Here is a 23543-nt window from a genome sequence, read left to right as displayed (position 1 = left end):
CACACATTAACTATTTAGAGCTTTTAGCTGGTTTTTATACTCTTAAAGGGTTGGGAGAGAATATTAGAGACTCCCATGTTAGACTTTGTATGGACAATTCAGTAGCTGTTTCATATGTTAACAAGCAAGAGGGCAAGATCTCAACATTGAATGAACTAGCTTGTAAATTATGGATTTGGTGTATAGATAGAAACATCTTAGTGCAAAACATGTCCAGGGTGCAACAAACATTATAGCTGATTCGTTATCTCGCAAAAATGTAGACATGGAATGGAAGTTAGATGAAGTGGTTTTTAATAAACTGACAAATCTGTGTGGAAATTGTGATATAGATTTATTTGCATCTAAGGACAATCATTAGTAAGAGAAATATTATTCATATACACCAGACCCTAATGCTGTAGGAGTTGATGCTTTTGCACACTTTTGGAGAAATATTGACTGTTATCTATTTCCTCCATTTAGTGTCATAAGCAGTGTCTTGAAGAAAATCAAGGAGGAAGAAGTGAAGTTTGCTCTGTTGATAGCTCCATTGTAGAAGACGCAGACATGGTTTCCGCAGCTGATGCAACAAGTTGCAGGTCCGTGTTATCTTCTTCCGAAAACAGAGATCCTCTTGAAATTGCCAGAAGATCCAGAACGACGACATCCTTTGACAAAGATAAAGATGGGTGCGTTCAGTTTGTCCGGCAATGCTTGTATAGAAGAAAGCTATCAGAAGACACTGTCAATATTATCTGCGGATCTTGGCGGGAATCCACAAAGAGACAATATAGGGGTTATCAACAAAAATGGTTGCAGTTTTGTTGTGAAAAACAGAATGATCCATTTAAAGCAGATGTTAATTTAGTTTTAGAATTTCTTACAGATCTGTATAAGAAAAATCTTGGTTATAGTGCTTTAAATACGGCAAGAAGCTCGTTAAGTTCATTTTGTCTCTTTTGGGGCACTCTAGTATGAAACTAGGTGATCATATTTTAGTTGAACGTTTTATGAAGGGTGTATTTTTGTCAAGAGCAACTTTACCCAAATATCATTTTACATGGGATGTAAACAAAGTTTTAGGATATCTTAAGACACTGTCTCCTGTACAGGATTTGTCTTTGTTTCAGTTGTCAAAGAAATTCTCAATGTTATTAGCTTTATTATCTGGACAGCGAAAACAAGGTTTACATCTTCTAGATATTAGAAATGTTTCTGTAAGAGATAATATGTTTAATCATTAGATATGGTGACTTGTTGAAGCAATCAAGACCAGGGCATCTCTATTGCTGCTTATCCAAATGATACAGCTTTATGTAAAGTGCATTTATATAGGGAATATATTCATAGAACTGAAAAATTAGGCTCAGAATCTAAACTGTTTATAAGTACCCAAAAAGCCTCACAATTCGACTTCCGTGGATACTGTTGGTCGCTGGATCAAATCAGTTATGACAAATGTTGGAATAGACATGAACTGTTTTTCACCGCATAGTACACGATCAGCAGCAACTAGTGCTGCAGCAAAAGCTAAGATGTCTGTTGCTACAATTCTTAGAACAGCAGGTTGGACAAGTGACAATACCTTTAGAAAATGTTATAATAAACCAGTAAAACTGTCCAGTGAATTCAGCAGTGCTTTGTTGGACAATTTTCATAAGGATAACTTGTAGCATATTATATACTAGTATGTAAATATATTCATCGATCTGACTTGGAAAAATTATGAAGTTAAACGAGACTTACCTGGAAGGTGAAGTTTGACTGTAATTTTTCCTCCATTGAAAGACGTAGGGATCAAATGAGATGAAGTTCAAGGTCAAGTAATCATAATTCAGAGGAGTAGTAATAAATATTGGGGCATCAAGTTAGCACAAAAATGGGGTGGGATTTGGAAGAGAAAACGTTTTTAGGGCTGGGCATTTGATTCCTACTTCTCTCAATGGAAGAAAAATTACAGTCAAACTTCACCTTCTAGGTAAGTCTCGTTTAACGTCATAATTTTTTCACATTGAGAGCCTCAGTCTCAAATGAGACTTCAGAGTTGATGACCCAATAATAAATACATCATAAAACCATTATTAACATCCTAAATCAGTCCCAAACAAATGTTTGAATTAACTTTATTTACTGTGGTTGAGATGCAAATACCATATATATATATATATATATATATATATATATATATATATATATATATATATATATATATATATATATATATATATATATATATGTATATATGTATATATATATATATATATATATATATATATATATATATATATATATATATATATATATATATATATATATATATATATATCAATCACTGGAAACAAGCAGCCGTGCCCCTTTGTAAGCCACAATTTCCTCTGACATTCTTGACAACATCACAGGATGCAAATAAAAGTAATAAACAACGATTATTCAGTGAACATGGCATTATGAATAGCAATAGCTCTGCTGGCATATTTTCCATGATGCACTAGCCAGCAGAGCAATTGCTATTCATAATATAACGTTGTTTATTTCTTAAATAATGTCTCAAGGGAGAATGCCGGACGTGCACTCGGTGCAGTACTTAAAATGCATAAACACCATACATTATGTATATATATGGTAAAGTAAAATTAAAATATAATATGAAAACAATATTGTTACCTCTGTTACTATACATGCTATTTATTAGCCCTTTCACGATAACTGCGGTACTACTCTTTTGCAGGGGAAATTAATAACGTTTGGCGAAGTTTTTGTTGACAGATAATTAAATGACGTATATAAAACAATTGCTTTTACGTCATATTTCACCAAAATATATCATTTTGCCCTGCAAAAGAGCAGTACCGCAGTTATCGTGAAACAGTCTAACATTTTCAACAGTGAAATACTGTAATTTATTTACTGAATAAAAGTGATATTCTTACACTACACAGTGTGAAAGGATATAAAAATGGTATTCTCACAGTGTGAGAATATCGGAAGTGCGGCAAAACTTACGATTCTCCTTCCCTTCACGAAGAGTGTTTTTTAGAATAAAAAAAAAACCCGGCCTGTTATAAGATAAAGTTCATGAGCCATCCTGACAGAACTGATAGTTATACTGCCAAAGTTTTTCCAAATACGACGATAAAAATCCATGTTTATGTGTAACGTTTTTCAATCTCGCAATCGCTTAGCTAAACCGCTCAACTATAACGTCACAGCCTATGTCACTGTGTTACAAAAAGACACAGGCAAAGGGAAAATCTAAGAAAATGTAATAAACAGAAAATTCAATGTTTTGTAGATGAATATGGAATTTATTTCACTCGTGGGACAGGATTTTTTGACATTTTCACTCGTGCTTCGCACTCGTGAAAATATAAAAAAAAATCCTGTCCCACTCGTGAAATAAATTCCATATCCATCTACAAAACATTAAATATCCTCTATATACAATCATGTGTGTTTCTGAAAAGCGCTGGCTTAGAATGACCCAAACACCCTGAATACCGCCTTCTCATTGGCCTTCCTTTGGCCACGCCCACCATGAACAGGCAATTCCAATAAAATACGTTCCTATCACACAATATTTTTCCGCTACGATACGCGGGAAAACACTTAGTCTATTATTTTGGTCAAAGGTTTACTGATAATTGGATTAGCAATATGCAAAAGTTTTGGAGAAATTCCATCTACACCTGTAACTTTTTTCACATTAATTATTTTTCATACCTTTATCAACAAAATTTTCCTTTATGGGCGAGAAAAAAAAATTGCGTAGTTGTGTTGTACCTAGAATATTTTCTCTAATTGTTTTAATGCTTGTGGGTCCTCATCAACCTTTCCAATATCTTTAGCAACATTTATATATTAAAAAAATCATTAAAAATCTCACTTATTTCATTCTGATTATTTTCAAGTTCATTGCAACGACCATTCAATATACGAAATGCTAACTTTAAAAGAGATTGTTGAATTCCCTGTAACATCAATTTATGTGTGAGCATGCTCTTGAGAAGCAAATAAGTTGGGAGACATAAACTCCATATGCAGGTGATAACGGAATATTACTACGTAAATAAGGACAGTTGACGATGGAAAAGTTGAAGTCATCTCCTTTGTCATACAATTTAATTAGAAGTTGGCCTTTGTCTTCTATAGTTGGTAAATCATACAAATATAAAACAGATGTGGCAGACTCTGTGGTGTTTTTTATTTAAATTTAACTAGGATCTACCGAGTCGACATATGAATGGAAAACAATTGTTAATTGATGAAACGTCGTTGATATATCTGAATGTCGAATTGAAGGCCACTGTCAGGATTGTTCCAAAAACTCGGAATCAATGATTATATAGAGATTGTCAATCTACATAAATATGGAAAGAAACACAGAAATAAACCAATGTCTATAGTTGCCAAATTTATTTACCAACGGGAATTGGAATATATCATGAAGTCAGCACTCTAATTGAATGGACAACCTTTTCAAATGAAATATGGAGATAATGAATTCACTACACTTCGACGTACATAACCCCATTGTTTTAGGTTTAAATAAACAAAAGCAATCAATAAAACAATAAAAATATTTCTACATCTTATCAAAAAAGAATAAAACCATGGTATCCGGAGAAAGAATATATTTTTTCTTCAAGCTTTCAGCAAAAATTGAGTCAACGAAATGATAGCAGACTTGACGAATTCTTGTGAAAACCCAGACAAACTTAATATTGTGAAAGAATTAAATGAAAATTATATTAATGCAGCTATACAATTATTAAGTGTAATGAAAGTAAACAAAAAAACAAAACAAATCAAAACAAAAAAACAATAAAAAATAATAATAATAATAATAAAAATAAAATAAACAAAAAACCCAATCATTAAAATAACAAGCTATGGTTTTCTTTTACAAAGCGAGGAAAAAATATCAAATTAGCAAAGTTTATTATGTCACATTCACAAAGGCAAGGAAAATTAAAAAAGCAAGGAAAAGGCTTTATAGAAGATCGTTAGATAGAGAAATAAATAAAGACAGAGAAGAGTTTAGCAAGGTGTGAAAAAAAGGACATCAATCAGCCAAACTCGTCCATTAAATTTATCAGGACCCGACACTCTAAACCAAACTTTTCGACAATTTTGTTTGAACAACACTCAGTATAATTCTACAAGTCTTTAAGAACACTTGTCAAAGAGAGGCTACTCTGATACAGAAATAGACCCTATCATCGCAAGCATAAGCGAAGCAGACAGAAATGAGATCCTTAATAAAAGCAACAAACAATCGAAACTCCAAAATAAATTAGTTATGGTTACAAAATACAATCCTAGAATCAAGGGATTAAAAAAACGCATCTTAAAATATTGGAACGAAATGAAAACAGACATAAGATGCAAAGGAATATTTACATCGGATCCAATTATAGCTTATAGCAAGGACAAAAGCATAGGCGATATAATTATTAGATCACGTTTACTACAAGCCTAATATTGCTAAGGTGGACCCCTGAAGAGGCCGGTGTAAAGACGAATAATGACCCCCGTAGAATAATGACCGGGGGGTCATCGAAAAATGACTCCCTAGTCGTAGAAAAATTTAATTTTTTGTAGAAAAAGAACCCTAGGGTCAGTTTTTTATATGAGCAACCTATAAGAAATTGACCCCCGTTGAAAAATGACCCCCATCGCAACAGATTGATACAAAGTTCAAAAGAGATGATTGATGCCAAGGTTTGGATTCTCTTACGTTTTTTCTAATTACATGTAATACTAGACGAACACACAATTAAAATTTGCTTAAAAACATTGCATATGTTTCTTTCTATTAGCCCAAAATTAAAATTGCACAATAGATACGTCACAGTGGCTATTGGTAAAAGGAAGGCAGGACGATATATTTTTATCGCCAGACCTATTATTTTGTCTGAACATTTTCTCGGAAATGACTTTGATAAACTTAATCAGGGCTCCTAAAATTTTTGATTTGCGCCTAACATTTTTCCATAAGTCGCCAAATTGTCGATCATTTTAAATTGACTTGGCGATCGTCGAATTCCGGAACTTTTAACATTTTTTATTTTTCTGAAGAAGCGAACAGAAATTTTAAAAAAGAGGAAATTAGTTTTAGCAATAGACATGTGTTTTCTTGGTTACCTTTTTGTTCTTTAGTATGCAAACGTCCTCTATTGATAACTATTAACTTTTTTAAAAAATTGCCTGGTGACTAAAAATTTGCATTAGCGACTAAATTTTTTTGATTAGGCGCCAAATGGCGCCCAAATTTTAGCGGTCACTTAGAGGCCTGTAAAATAATGAAACGTTTCAAAAATGACGATCATCAACAGTTACTCTAGTTGTGCATTAAACATTTTGATTTTTAAATCTGACCGCCGTTGTAATGGGGAAAAATTGTCAACTAATATTTTCACGGTTGGCTTGTTAAATCTTTGTGAAACTTCACAAATGCGTTTAAATTTACATGTAAGATTTTTAAAACTGTTTACATGGCTGTGGAAACAATTGGACAAACTTTTTCTCACAACGAACGAGTGAATTAACGCGCAGAGGTACAAAACTTTCCTTACAGGATCATTTATGGATCATTGTGTACATGTATTCCTATTGTATGAGGCGCAGCATTGGTATTTATTGCCATTTAGTAATGTAAACTACCCAAGGGGTGGCTAGTATTTCTGAATCCTCAGCATGTATACAGGTAATTACTTCATCATCTAAATAAATCATCTATTTACCAGGATGCACCAATTTAATTTGTTCTCATGTAAAATAGACCAGGCTCCTCTCTCTGTAGATACTTAGTGGAATAATACTTCAGATGATGATCAGTCATACTTATCATTTATTGTACGTACAGCATCTCATTATCATAACAATATAGGCAATACACATATAACAACATAAGAAATCATGGCTGAATCTTCAGAAACACAAGTTTAGGTCGTCCAGTGTGATAGGAGATTTCTAACTAGGCTAATTACGTGTAATTTACATTATAAGTATCTCGTCTTTGTTTTCTTCTTTATCTTTTTAAATCTTGCCGCCGTACAACTAGCTGAAATCTGTCGTAACGTAGTACGCGCTTGCTTATATAACCTCCCATCCCCTGTCACATGACTCAAATTATCCAATGAAAATATGCCGTACAAACTATCAACCAATCAACAGCTTTTACGGGAAGCTGAGTTCCCACACAAGTTCCCACACAGAACTACTTTTGCCACACAAGCTGCCGTACAATATCGTAACAAATATAACAACGTAAAATTAACAACTGGAAATAGAATACATAAAATAAACTTGACTAGACGAATAAATTTATACCTTCAATGTTTATAAAACATTCCTAGGCTGTACAATAGGTACTAAACAAAGTAGCGTATGAATATCGTAACTACCAACGATAGCGTAAACAAATGTAGTTCCAATTAAGCTGACTGATAATAAAGTTAATGCTGACAATAAAGAACTACTTATAGCCTCAAAATGCACAACAACTCAAATTAAAATGTAGAATCTGATCCAATATTCATAACTTGAATCATAGATTACTATAGTAAATATGTCACTAAACCGGAAGTGACGATCCGAGTAAAGTATGATGGCTACCAAAACATGAAATGTAAAATCCACCCTCTTATCCCTGATATTATAAATCCTACGACTTTACATGAAGCAATAACAGGTAAAATATGGTGATAATAGCTATTACTACATCCGTATCAAGATAAGCTGACATATTATTTTCAATAAAATCTTAAACGAACAACTTTTCTGGCAGGCACAATGAACATAGATTTAACAAGTATGAGAACTGGACGACCGCACAATATTACGTATGAAATAAAGTGAAATATTACTATATATTACAGTAATATCACCTTTTTGAATAGGTGATATCACCTGTTTGAAAAGGTGATATCACTCATTCAAATGGAATAGGTGATATCATCTATTCGAATAGGTGATATCACTTATTCGAATAGGTGATATCAATTTTTGAATTGGTGATATCACCTATTGGAAATGAATAGGTGATGTCACCTATTGGAATAAGTGATATCATCTTTTTGACTTGAAAAGGTGATATCACCTATTCGAATAGATGATATCACCTATTCGAATTGGTGATATCACCTTTTTGTTTTGAATTGGTTATATCACGAATTTGAATTAGTTATATGACCTATTTGCGTTTTTAAAACATAAAAATGATTGCGAAAAACAAGACGATCTAGCTTCAATGCAAAGTAAAGATGAACTTTCAAAACGCCTTCAAAGAGCAGTCTTATTTCCATAGCAGTGATTCAAAATTGATGAAATTGATTTCATTGCTCTTGCACAAACTTTTACAAAAAGATAATAAAGTTTCTATGGACTTACTGCACTTAATTTGAGACATACCCTCTAGTATGTCGGCATTGCATTGATAAAAAAAACTGTAGATTCTCTGTAAGATCATTTATTTGGCACAAAGAGGAGAGGGGACACTGTTTTTAAGTTACAATGTATATAAAAAGACCATAAAATAACCTGTTTGCATATGAAAATCTAGATTTCTTTTGACCATTAGCAAATTCGGACTGCCCTTTTTCTCTGCGTTATAGTCCAAGGCATTTAAAACGCCATTTGTTTTTCAATTCCTGTGAAGTTATATAAATTTCACTCGCAGTCAGTTTTGCTATATTTATTGATAATTTCTCTCTGTTATAATTATCTAAGTGAAAAGAGACTGAACTTTTTACTTCCTGTATAGAGTAAATGAATGCACTTTAGTCTTGGGAGCAGTTGTTATTTCATACTTAATTTGAATAGGTGGTATCACCTATTCGAGAAGGGGATATCACAAATTCAAAAGCTAAAAAGGTGATATCACACAATCGAATAGGTGATATCACTTAATGGCGGTAAATACCAAAACAGTCCCTCATACTCTTGCTTGCAATAGCATACATTAATTCTAGTCTTGATCCTTTTTATCATTTGTTTCATATTTCGATATTTTAATTTACTGTTTATAGACGTTTATGGCCAATTAACAAACGAGTTGACTTTAGATTGATTGATTGTATGTTGTTTACGTCTAATTCGAGAATTTTTCGCTCATATAGAGACGTCACCATATACCGGTGAAGGGCCTCAAATTTAGACCTTTACTCGGCACTCAGGGCCATTGAGCAGTGAGGAATCTTTACATGTATCGTGCTAACGCCTGCCGTGACACGGGGCCTCGGGTTTTAAGGTCTCATCCGAAGGACCTGCAACTTTCACTTCAAAGTGCCGAGCGCCTGGCGAAGGAACATTTGCTACATATTTTTTATCGACTCAGGTCAGTCGCGGCCGAGATTCGAACTCACGGCGAGCGCTTTAAAACCGACTGAGCTACCGTGACGGCGGTTACTTTAGAGGTCTCTAAAAAGTAATTCTAATTTTAAAAATTGTAAGGCACTTTTGCTTTTTGTTCGAAAATTACATGTATGTACACTATTTAAATCATTGGCTTAAAAAGGCATTCGGACGCAACTTAATTAACCGGTAGATAGACATTGTAAACATCTCTCTTTCTCTCTCTCTCTCTCTCTGTGGACTCTGGATAGTATAACTCTCTCTCACTCTCTCTCTCTCTCGACTCTGGATAGTATAAGCGAAAATAAAAAAAAAGTTTGTTTTTTAAACAATGATACATAAATCAATCAATCAGAATGAAAGCATTTCCACATAAGGTACATTGTCAATTCACCATAAAAGACATTTGAAAGATTAAATGAGAACAACAGATCATCGCTATATTTTCAATTTACCTCAGGTGAGCATTTTGATCCATGGCCCTCTTGATTCATTAGTTCTTAATTTTTTTAATCCAAAAAATATATATTTCTGATCAAATCTACCAGGGGTCATTATTCTACGGGGGTCATTTTTCTTCACGTAGGATATGCAGATTTTAAGGCTGATGCCACTTTTTCTACGGGCGAAAGGGTCATTTTTCTACGTCGAATAATGACCGGGGGTCATCTTTCTACGTCGAATAATGACCGGGAGTCATTTTTCGACGTCGGAAAATGACCCCCGGTCATAATTCTACGGGGTCATTATTCGTCTTTACACCGGCCTTAGGGCAAGTATCCGTTAAAACCGCCGAAACACTCTTTACTATATTAATATATATATACAATTATGTATCAAAAAGGAAACAATGTCGAAAAGTTTGGTTTAGAGTATCGGGTCCTGATAAATTTAATGGACGAGTTTGGCTGATTGATGTCCTTTTTTCACACCTAAAATCTTGATAATCAAACCGCTTCGATTTATGTGATAAAGGCATACGTCTGGATGATCGAGACTAAAGTTGAAAAGATTTACGGAAAGCTTCTAATCGGATGAAAATCGAACAAAAAACGATACCGTTTTAAACTTTATCATTTCCTCAAGTAACTGTTGGACCGTTCACGGAAGTTCAGTCGGTAGAGCGCTCGCTCCGTGATCTGGAGGTCGTAAGTTCGAATCTCGGCCGCGACTGACCTAAGTCGATAAAAAATGGGTAGCAACTGTTCCTTCGCCATCCGCTTGGCACTCTGAAGTGAAAGTTGCGGATCCTTCGGATGAGACCTTAAAAACCGAGGCCCCGTGTCACGGCAGGCGTTGGCACGATAAAGATCCCTCACTGCTCAATGGCCCTGAGTGCCGAGTAAAGGTCAAAATTTGAAACCCTTCGCCGGTATATGATGACGTCTCTATATGAGTGAAAAATTCTCGAAAAAATTATGAATTATAAAATCAATCAAGTAACTGTTGGCTGCATAAAATATAAATTAGAATCAGACACACGATCACCTATCATCAAAAATATATTTGACTTAATGAATATAAAACACAAACTGTGTAACGTACGTTTTTATGCGATAAGTAAAATTTAATGTTCTAAAAAAAAAAAGGACCTGTAAATGATAAGCAATTTTGTATATTACATATGAAAAGATGAACTTCGTGGAAGTAAATGTATTGTGTATCTCGTAATTTATAAAGGGAAACATTCTGATGTATAATCTTTTTAATGTATAGTTAACCTTTAATTCTGAATAACTTCTCCCACCTCAATCCTACGCAACAAAACTTAAACTTATATGTATAGAACAGTCCGGTCCTCCGGGCTTCAACAACTGCAAATCCCCCTTTACATAGCATCAGGGCCGGTAAGGCAAATACTAGAGATAAAACGATGAAAATCGATGTAAAATTCTAGAAAACCCATGTCCGTTGCCAGGTGCAGCTTGATGAAAGCGAGAGTTGTGAACGGACCTCACAACTTGCTCACTCTCTCTCTCTCTCTCTCTCTCTCTCTCTCTCTCTCTATATATATATATATATATATATATATGTAAACATTTAATCTCAGTGTCATTTTAAATTGTGTGAATATATTGTAATATATATTATATATATTCTCTTCTTTAGCCATGTCAATTATGTATATACTATATGTAATTACATGCATGTAATTATGTTTCTCTGATGTATCTGTTGATACAAGGAATAAAAGAACTGAACTGAACTGAACTGTTAACTCCGGGGTAATATCAAGTAGAATGCTATAATCGTTAGTCTTTAACTGGATGGTTATAAAAACACAGGGGATATGCGTCTTCAAGTTTCGTCAAGTGAGACAATAGGCCTACCATGTTGTTTTAACAACAACGGGGTATAGGCTAGTACACCGTAACACAAGTCCCCGTCACAGTGACCCTCCAATTATTTTATAGTTAGCTACAATATGAATCGTAAGAATTATGCATAATTATTATTAATAATATAACGAAATATCTTTCGAAAGATATGAAAATTCTTTTTGGGAAGTCGAACGTTGTTAGGAAAGAGACTGTAATGAAATGATCATTGTTGGACTTCTGAACACTGTATACTGAACAATGTGCCAGTGAAGGTATACGTATTATATATATATATGTATTTTTTTTTTATTTTGCAATGATAATATTGATATCACTTAAACTATAAACGACACAAGTCGTACATGATTTTCCCATAAGGTAACTCGATCAACCGATCTTTTGCATTTTTATATTTTTTTGTTTTGTGCACTACCTGGGAGTTATGTACTAAGATAAGGAGCTAACAGTTAACCAGTGCTAACATCAAATTTTGAATAATTTTTCGATAGATAATTTGAGGTTTTGTACTGAAATATTTGATAGCATTAGAAATATAATTAATTAAAATTGACTAACGAAATCCAGCAACTATATATAGCGAAATATCACAAGACTTGATCCTGTTAGTATATATACAATGTACATGTGTACGTCCCTAGAACTCCATTTTGCTGGGAGGGACACTATTATAACAACTACACCTTAAATAATTTAAAAAGATTAATTAGATTAATTTCGAATCAATAAAGGAGAAAAATCTGCATATTAAACCGAGGGCGGACCTTTTATTATAGAGGCAGGCCAGACCTTATATGTTATCGTATTAGGTCCCCCCGGACCTTTAAACGAGGCGGACCAAATATTATGCGACACCGGGCCCTTGGAGAAGGAATAGTCACTACCTATGATTACGTCTTAGATTTAACGCGGCGCGGCGAACGAGAATCGAACCCGGGTTTTGTTGCGATCACGAAGCGAACGCCTTACCACTAGGCTACCGTGACTGTTTGGGCTAATAATGGAACCTTCCATTATAATGCACTCTGCCGTCAATTCAATACTTTCCCGCTATTACTGGCGAATCTCGGGAAAACATAAGTATTAACTCTACTACCATTAATTAAAATACAACATAACCCAAACATACAGTACCTGACAGTCAGCCGTGATTCCTCTAGAAAAACACAAAGAAAGGGGTGTAAACAACTATGAATAATAAAATTAATAAAACAAGATGTGTTTGTAGACACTGATGCCCCCGCATGGCAGCTTATGGCGAAGGTTAAAATTTCTCAAATGCAAGTCAAAATCCAGGCCAAAAGATAAAAAATGTTGGTACCCAAAGAAAGGTCTTGTCTCGAGGAATATACCTGTGAAATTTGAAAACCCTAGCTGCAACTGTTCAAAAGTTATGGCGAAGGTTAAAGTTTTTTAAAAATAAGTAAAACGTCAAGGTCAAAGTTGTTGGTATCCAGAGGAAGGTCTCGTTACAAGGAATACACATGTGAAGTTTGAAACCCCAAGCACCAGCTGTTCAGAAGTTATGCGAAGGTTAAAGTCTCATAAAATTTTGAAAAAGTGGGTAAAACTCCAAGGTCAAAGGGTCAAATATGATGGTACCCAAAGAAAGGTCTTGTCACAAGGAATACACATGTGAAATATGAAAGTCATAGCTCCAACCAATCAAAAGTTATGGGTAGGGTTAAAAGTTGACAACAGACAGACAGACAGACAGACAAACAGACAGACAGAACAAAAACAATATACCCCCGGGATCTTTCGATCCAGGGGCATAATTATAATTCCAATAACTTTAAGATTTCCGAAGAATCTACAATGCATGCCACAGTCTCCCCATCTGAGCCTTAAAGTTTTAACATGTTCACACACAACTGTTTTCAATAGGGCAGAAGATTGCTTCTAAATGATGTATAACTAAGTTTTTTGTTTTTATATATTAATTTACAAACTTCTAATGACCTGAAAATTGGTCTAAATAAGAAAAAATGTTTGTCATTAATTGGACCCAAAAGTTCTAAATATTTCTCAAACATATTGACAGGACATGCGGACGTTGAACCTTCAGCAACAAGGACTTCACTTTCTTGTATGATATGATCTTTTAATTTGATTTTTAATAGAAAGCACAGGGTATTCATCATGTACAATCACATTATTAAACGTTAATAGCTAACTTCGTCAAAACCAAGAAAATCAGCAAAGCAAAATAGAATCATAGTAAGATTTCTGACAATTAGCAAATCATTTTCATTTTCAAGTTCAACAAACACATCCTTGGTAATAAGCTCTTTTATCTGGACTATAGACTATAGTATATACAAAGTTGTACTAAAATTTTAAATAAAATACCCCCCTCCCGAGAAGATTGCATTAATTTTTGTAATTGTAAAAGTTAAAGTCATCACGTTTATCATAAAGTTTTGTTCTTAGATTACCATTAACGTCTTTTTCTAATAAAATATCCAAATATGAAACAGATGTGTCAGACTCTGTGGTATCTTTTATCTCAAGCTCACCGGAATATATCGTGTCGGCATAAGAATGGAAATAACCATTGTTAATTGACAATGCGTCGTCGATATATCTAAATGTCGAGTTGAAGGCCACATCAGTTGTTTTCTTCTTTTCACGTACAAGATTTTGAACAAATTCTGCTTCACATGAATACAAAAATAGGTCTGCTAATAACGGGGCACAATTGGTACCCATGGGTATTCCAATAGATTATTGGAAGATCTGGTCTCCAAAAACCCATCGATATTGTCAATCAGAAACTCAAGCATCTTTTAATGTCAACTTCAGGGTACTAACTTCAACTAGTATTCTTTATGTCATTATATTCTGCAGTTATTCTTTTTGGACAAATATACGTGCATGGGAACTGGGACTATATTTTTTGGCGTCAGATTAGCAAATGAGGTATCAGCTTGGCTTATAAAATGACAATTCCGCTGAATGAGTTGAATTGCATTGTGGGTTACTACGGATACTACAGGAATTTTAGGACTGGGAAAAAAAAACACAAATATACAGGCGATCGGAAAGGTACAAAGAATTTTTTCCCATGCATTTTGTAGATGAAAAGCAATCTGTCCATTTTTATTTCCATGCTCACAGTTACAAACAATTCATTTGTTAAATAAACGTGGAATTCTAGGTTTCTCAAAGCCATACTGTAAGGTGTTGCGTCTGTATTCCTTTGTTGAAAATTGCAAATACCCGTGAGATCTTTTACAGTTTCTAATCTTTGTATTTTTCTCATAATTTTTTTTTTCGAATTCGTTTTTTCCCTTTTTTGCAGTACACTGATTGACCTGAACCACGTGTTCGAGGTAAATTATAAACATTTAAAACATTTTTGTGACGTCATTCTTTTGTTTCTACAGTCCATATTTCAAAGAGTGTACACACTAGCTATATAGTCCAATATTATTTTCAGGAATACAGTATTATATCTTATATTGTACTCCAAAATAATACTGGACTGTGTGAAACAAAGATGACGTCACCTAGCTTTTACACACCGAATGAATAAGGCAACAAATAGACAAAAATTATGCATTTTATATAGAAATCAACATCTCATAATCCAATTCAAGCTATATAGAAATCAGCATCCCGTAATCCAATTCAAGCTACATGTATATAGAATCCAATGCAAGCTATATGGAAATCAACATCTCGTAATCCAATTCATGCAGCGAAACTTCCAAAGTAGGAATATCCCAGAAATCCCTTAGAATTTACACCCAGGTCTCTGATTGTGAAACTATCGGTATCGAAGCACATTATTAGGCCGAGCTATATTAATATAAAATTTATGATTTTTCCGGAAAAAAAAATCCAAATAAATCCACGTAAAGTGGTCCATCGAAGAATGTTAGAATTCAGGGGAAGAAAAAAGTTTGGACAAGTTTACACTCGATCTGTAAATATATCCCATACAACTCCGATTTTTCTCCGGAAAATTTAATTTCAATATATATTTCCAAATCAATTTACGTGAGATGTGGTGCTTTCGATATCCAAGGGACAAAAACGGCGCTTTCTTGCAATATTTGTCTACTGGTCACTTAACGATCTTCATTCGTTAAAAAAGGATCCTTCACAATACTCTCTGAATCACTTAACAGCACAAAGTTGCTCAGCTCTTTAAATCCGTAGGGTGCAACAACGATAAATAATATATGATTGGGGTTCAGTAAGGGTTTTTAATTCAAAAACTATTCATCCCTTTCAATGTAACTTCTTACACCCCTAATCGCCCCATCCATCTGGTTTGGTCACCGTCACCAGTATCGTATTATTACAATAGCCAATACAAAAGTGCATTGAAAATGTTTTAAATAAGATACAAAACTCAGATGGTGTGTTATGTCAGATATGGGACTGAGACTCGGTGCTTCGCACCTCCTCCCAGTCCCGTATCTGACATATTAGACCATCTTAATCTTGTCCAGTAAACGTTGCTATTCATTCAACGATTGGTCAATTGTCCGTGGCAAGATCCTCTGTGCGCATTAATAACAATAGCCATATAAGTTAAACAAAGATTTGTCAATGTAGAAGACATATAACACTTTTTTTTCTACCAGCGTATCGGGCGATTTTGGAAAAACTGTCACTACTAAGCTCCAATTTTCGCCGTAAATTATCACAAAAGCGACGATTAAGTAGACTGTGATTTTTAATCTGCTCACTCTTTTCTGTTTAATATCATGAAAATCTTTCAGAAAGGTTTGGAAACACATTTTTCATAGGATATGACACATGTTTTTAAAAGAAACAGGCTATAGCAATTTCCTGTTTACTGCTGCCAATTTGATTTATAAAACCGTTTCTACACTATAACCTTTGAATGGGTCAGCCTACAACACGTGTCTTGAATTTAATTCACAATAACATTAGTAGTGGTGAAAATAGAAAGATGAGAAATAAACCAATTCTGTAAAGGGAAATAATCCAAATTTCCAGAAATTACAACTTAGACTTAACAGAATATCATGAAAATGGGTCTGAAAACGCTTAAAAATATAAAATTACAACCAAAAAAAATGGTGGAGGCAGGGTGGAAGGAGGTAAATAAACTTGAAAAAAAGTCTGTAGGTGGGAGAAGAAGCAGAGTGACGCACCGCGTGGCCGGAATTTTAATTGTTAGATTTTGGTTGGTCAGTCTCTGCCTCTCCCAAGACATGAAATAAAATGTCCATTATAATACTCACTATACAATAATTTAGACTTTAAAATTCACGGAGGACACTTATTGATTACAATAAAAAAATTTAAGGAAACTTAATTTTATCTATAATCCATTGACTGGCGCATGACGTGTGATATTTTATGGAAAAAAAACGCCACCTAGGGAATTTCCTAGTTTCATTTCTGTATTTCTACGCACTTGTTAGTTGCAGTCTTCTATATCGAAATAAGACTATATCGAACATGCTTGCATATTCTATTGTAGGATTATCGATATCATTGGCATGTTTAACAGCAGTAGTGGTAGTTGCAATGTTCACTGGAACTCCTGTTACAGCGAAAAGAAAGAAAAAGTCTGGCAAACGGCTTTTCGGCAGAAATTATAATGAAGAAAAGTCCTATGTCAAGATTGGAAAAGGAAAATAAAATGAAAATGTAAGTTAATTATAGCTCAAAACAAATTATAAACAAGCTGCATTTATTATCTATTTTTACCTTTTTGTAAGAGAATAAAGAATTTATATTTTATAGTTCACTAACAGAAAATTGCATTTTTGTATGTTTACGAATCGATTTATCAATTACTATTTGTTTGTTGCAGGAGGAACCACTGAACAAAGGAGTATAATGAAAGTAATTTACATCATCATCATTGCTACTGGATTTTTATAATGATTCGACTTTCACCTTTCCTTGTGTTTCTAATGAGATAAAGGAATGAATTGAAATCTTTTGGGATATTAAAGGACATTTTGTATATAACAGATCTAAAAACAAACAAACAAACAAACCTTCCCAATTATCCTGACAAACAGAATTAGTTTGGCTAGATGAGCGTATTTTTTTTTAAATGAATAGTGTTGTTTTCAGTAAGGTGTTTGTATAATTTGTTCTTCAGGAATTTGATACTCATATTTTTGTACATATTTTTATCACTGTAAGCCTTAAACTATTAAAGAATAAAATGTAGAATATTCTCTTCAATATCCATATTTTTGTGTAATTAATGTTCATGCATTCTCTCTGGAAACTATGTTTCCTCACATTTGTTTCACTAAATATGTACTCAATTACAAAGTAAGGTCTATTTAATCTCAGTCATAAATATATTACTCTGGATTTGCATTTCAAAGGTGGCAAAATTCTGAAGCAGACATCATTCAAGACGTATTAAAGAGTTTAATCGAAATGTTAAAACAATGGAAGAAACACATAACATATTTGAATTCGACCACTACTATAATTAATTATTGCTCCTTTAAGATGTCTATGTAAGAATAACTGTACAACTATGTATATATTGTAATTAAATTTTAAAAGATGGCTAAAAATACTTGAAGGGAAAGAGTTGTTAAGTGTTTGTTATGCTGTAATAGTTTTGATATTTGAATCTTAAAGGTCTTACCTATTTTGGTTCATGTATTGTACTAGTTTACATATAGATAATGGTACCAGGGAATTCAATTCAAATGTTTGAAAAACTACAGCTCTGACTATAAGAATGCAACAAGAGTGTGAAGAGATCGACATTCATTTACATATAATTTCACTTGATATATACATGTACTTAGATTGCAAAAATCACCAATAATTGAATTAAGTGAGTATTTAAGGTCCCTGAAAGAACCATATAAATAATACAATTTAAGACTCATGTTACTAAATTTAAAAAAATCAAATATGTTATACAGATCCCTAATAGAATGCGTCCCAATTTAGAATATCAGAAACAACGCTTTGTTCTTGCTCAGGAAATGCAAAAAAATCATTATAAGTCAGATTGTTATAAATCATTCAAATTTGAATGAAATCATTATTTGTCAATCATTGAAAGGTGTTTCTTAGATTATTAAACATTTTAAAAATAGCAAAAAAGCATTTGTTTTTAACGCCAGTTAAAAGACCGGGGTTCCCTAAACTTTGGCCGTCTTATGATAAGTGATTTTATTATCGTCCTCATTATTAGCTATATTTACGTCAACAGTAATTATGTGTCAGAAAGGATTATAGTTGTAGGGTGAAGAAGAACATGAACACGTTGGAGGATTATGTTTCAGATGCCCAATATCTAGACATTATCGAGGGTTTTTTTTTAAATTAAAAAGTTTGGAACCAATAGTCGATGCATACTAGTATTTGTAAGAAATACAAGGTGTGGACTTCAACTTGAAATATGCTGGAATACAAGACTGGACCTTTTTGTGGTTAGAATATTACTTGTATCATGGCTGTGGTGTTTTTTCCTTTGAAGTAAAGTGTACAATAACTGCAGATACACCGATGGGCGAAGCCAGCAAAAAACTGTGCCGTGTAAATAAATTATTGAACACCAAGGCAATTTCAACGTTTTGATCTTTTTTTTAATTTGAATTTACAGAATAATTTTTTTTTAATATAAAGATAGTACATGTACTTTTGTTACTGAAATAAAGTTGTTTTTTCTTTAAATTGCAACACACAGTCTTGTATCCCAAAATACATGAACAGTTTAATGCGAAATGAAAGTGCAGTTGTTAAATGTACTGCCAACACCGGTCTGACTCAAAACTTCCACTTTTATCATGAACGTTCATTTTATTAGATGTAGACATATCCAAAAGATGTCCAGGGGCATCCTTGGGTTCTTTCTTCGGCAATTTAGGTTCTGGGGGATTTAAAACTTTTGACACCGTGCAGGCAATCTCTGTATTTCCACGTTTGTAGGCCCGCAATCCCATTTCTGACCGATGCCCCGTTCGACCCATAATTTCCTGTTCCTCGACTCCGTTCTGATAGAGTGCCGTTGCCCAGGTTCTTTTTCCTGAATGGTTTGTATAGTTTCCCTTCAGACCAGCTTTTTCACAGATAACCTTCATCAGGGATTTTAATTTATTAACACCTACTAATTGCGAGTCATAACGAGGGGGCGAGCATGCCAGTGGTCGGTGGTAAAACGATCCTTCGTTTCCCAGAGCATCTGTAAAGTGACTGAGTTTGATATCCTTGTCTAAATTCCTAATGTTATATATGCAATTTAAAAAAATAATCATGTGCCTAAAAAAACCAGCCATGCAGCGCTTCCCTAAAAAAATACGTTCAAATGAATTAAAGTTTTACATAAACAACACATTTTTTTGAAATTAATTTTAGGAGTTGAGGGGGAAAAAAGAAAACACAGTATCTTGAAATGCAATGTAAACAGTAGCCTCAAACCTATAATATAGGCCTATACAAAAAATATATAGAAATATATAGAAAGAAATTAAGAGCGGGGAAGGGACTTACCGGGCTGAGAGTAGAGCCGTATTTGCTTGTTGTGTAGTTTCTTGTGAGCTAGTCCTCACTTGAAGGTCTGTAAAGAAGATCTGCCTGTGAACTCGATGTATTCCCCCCTATTATCCTCACCAAGAAAAAACTGGTCACATTTGAGAGAATGAAGTTTGTCATGGCCCCTTAATCCGAAGAACTTGCAACTGTAAAAAAAAAAACAAACAACAGCGTTCTGAAGGGTTTCTGCTTTGTTCATCCCTAAAATTCCTTTCTCCCAGATTGTAGCCTCATCTTCGGGAAGTATAGGATCTGCTTGTTTGCATTTTCCCCCAACTCCTCTACTTAATGCGTCCTTCATTTTACTGTCCAATATTTTACGGAACCCTGCAAATCTTGGATCCGTCGCCTCGAGAAAGTTCTTGTCATAAATTTCCCGATCCCGTAAATATCTTAAATGTTGTACAATGCTTTTGCAGGATATCCATTTCCATCTTCTCTACGTACTCTCATAATAAACCTTCCTAAATAAAAGTTCAGCTGCACTGCGTCCATAATAACGTTTCGATTTCTGGTATAAAGAGTTCTTGCCATTGACAATGCGCATTTCCTTCACGCTGCCAGCTTTCAAAAATGCAAAATAACCAACGTGTATTTTTTATCGTGTTGCGATTTTCTTGACTCTCTATCAACGCTTGAATTTCCTCTTCTTCAACTTCAAAATCAAATCGTGGTTCTTCGAAATTTTGAACATATTCATTTTTTGTTTCACATCCATGTCACGAACCTCGCCATGCTCTGTCTCAAGGCTCAAGTCAAAATTCATTAGAGTCCCTAGGTCTGCGTCAAAATCCATGTCGAAATCCTCAAGTTTAATTTCTCCAAAACAATAGTTCATTTCTATTTCTTCGCAGGCCAGAGATAAAATTAAGTCCTCATCATTCGATAAAAAATCATGGCCTTAATCTCGTAAAAAGCTGCAGCCCGACATCCTCTACCGTTGAAACACAGGCAAACAGTACGTATTAGAAAAAAAATACTGGCGGGAAGGAGAGAATATGCACGTAGTCACCTGGCAATAACTAGATTTTTTATTGGTCTTATTAAAAATCACGCATCGAACATCGGTCACAAGACAATTATTAATGTTTTGATTGGCCATGATACAATAAAGTTATTGAATATTTATTATGGTGTATCCTGATTTATTTTGGATGAAGGGGCGGAGACTCGTGCTTGTCACTCGTCACCACCCTTCGTCCAAATAAATCAGGATACACCATAATAAATATACAATAACTATTACTTATCCTCCAGAGGAGAATTCGCTTTGAGCAAATATTTTCTTATTATTGGGCTCTTTCTTCTTAGTTGTTGGGTGTTAAAGCCGTGTAAAGTTCAACCAAAGAATATGTCCTACTTTCACTTTGAATACACTCTCTGTTATTATCATGACACCCGACAGTGATCAGAAAATCCTCCGGAAAATACATACGAAGCCAGATAACCCTTTACATTATGGAGAATTTGCGTCGATTATAAGCTCAGTATAACTAATTGTTGCAAAATATTAAAGTGAGTACGGCGCATCTCATCAAAAAACTGACTTGATAAAATTTTCCTACAAGATTGGGAATTTTTTTACTACTCATAAATGTATAAACTTTCAGAAAATTACAACTTTCACAATTAAATAATTTTGATTATTTAATTAAAATCAATAATTATTTATGGGACATGAATATATACATCGCAACGTGTTCAGGGTTCCACATTCCATGCTATGCACGCATGCGTAGTTTTCATAAACAAAACAGCATGGTAAGAGAGGAAAGCCCGGTAGGCCTGCTACATTAACAAAAGTCGACCAAAAAGGAACAGAAACTGAAAACAGAGCTTGAAAAAGCAACTTTCCTGACTAAAATTTAGTTTTGGGATAAATATAATCGTTGGATAAGGAAAAAACGGGAATTAGGCGACACTCACACAGGGCTCGCGAAGGTTCTACTCGACAGGTTTGTTGATACTTGTTATCATTTCTCATTTTTCCATCGCTTTCAAAGAAAAAAAATAGTGTAAACTCAACATAAATATACACCTATGACTTATAAACATTGTTGCCATTTGAAGTGCTAATTTTTTTAGTTGTGCAGAAAAATATTTTGTTTTATATTTGCCGCGATAACGTATGATTTGGTGGTTTTTCCTTTCTCGGACCCCAATACACAAAACGTCAACATTTGTACTTTTAATTCTGTTAAATTCGCCTGAAGGCAGACTCAAATCTTTACGATTATTATTTAAGATTATTTTATCAGAAAGTTATGATAATTTGCTTTTGAAAATTGCTTTTACCGCACATTCATTATAATTGTAATCGCTACAGTGTAGGCACGTGCCGTATTAGAATTCACGTGGTACAAAAAAACAGATCTAAGATTGCTCCAGTTCGTACAACCCTTGATTTTCCGGCAGATTCTAATTGCGTTAATTTTGTATGAGGAGAGAATATTTCTGTTTTTCAAACTGCTTACATCAACTTAATACATTATTTCTTAATGATATAAGCACACGTTTTGCAGCCATACTGTCGCTTTAAGATTTGACAAATTTTAATTATTTTTTGTTGTTTTAAAATGAATAGAAAGTTGCAAGCTAGGAAAAAGAACCATTTAACGTTTTCTTTAATAGTGTACATCTATTCTAGAAGAGCTTTTACTGAAGTGCAAAATAAAGCAATCTTGAATCCTAAATGTTTGGAACATTAAAATAAAAAGTATTGTTTTTGAAAATTATGAAATCTGAAATGAATAAAAGTCCAAAATTTTCGTAATTTGTTATCGAAAAACAAACGTATATTTACAAGTGTAAATAAATATTTACAAATGCATGGTGAGTAAGTGAATGTAATAAAACTAAAAATAACCTTATCAAAATACAATATAGATGAGATTTACATTATTGTATATGCTGAGAATCTTTATCGTACATTTCCGGAAATCAGAGGCTAATAGACTCCTAATTCTTGTTTTTTAAAAAAGAAAATAAATCACATTTTTGGTCTTTTTAAAAGAGGAATCTGAGTACTAGAGTTCAACCAACTCCCACAATGAACTTTCGTCTCATTATTCTTTTTTATCATATCTCTGTGATTTTTTTTCTATATAAAAATATGACAAATAAACCTGCTATTTTTTCTAAACAACCCCTACTGTGGAATAGTTTTTGTGCTATTTGCCCATGGTGAAATAGTCATTAAACTATTCACCGGCAGCATTCCATTTCCATCATTTTTCATCTCAAAACTATCGGGTTTGTGGTATTGTGACGTATCCGGTTTGTGACGTAACAAAAGTAAAGTCGGCTTCGGTATAATAAAACACCTATTTACTGGCTATGAGGACAATAGCAAGTTTATCG

The 23543-nt window shown here is 33.8% G+C and overlaps 1 protein-coding gene across 1 annotated transcript in view; it reads left to right on the top strand.

Annotated features, from left to right (window-relative positions):
- The window catches only part of LOC133185631 (uncharacterized), an 81755-nt gene that overhangs the window by 40471 nt on the left and 17741 nt on the right, over positions 1-23543 (top strand). The gene's annotated exons all lie outside the window — the stretch shown is intronic.

Source organism: Saccostrea echinata, unplaced genomic scaffold (assembly GCF_033153115.1).
Source record: "Saccostrea echinata isolate AGI-Se365-2 ecotype Australia unplaced genomic scaffold, CSIRO_AGI_Sech_v1 ptg000012l, whole genome shotgun sequence".
NCBI lineage: Eukaryota > Metazoa > Mollusca > Bivalvia > Ostreida > Ostreidae > Saccostrea > Saccostrea echinata.
The sequence above is the reverse complement of the archived record's forward strand: the minus strand, read 5'-3'. Positions and strand labels throughout refer to the sequence as shown.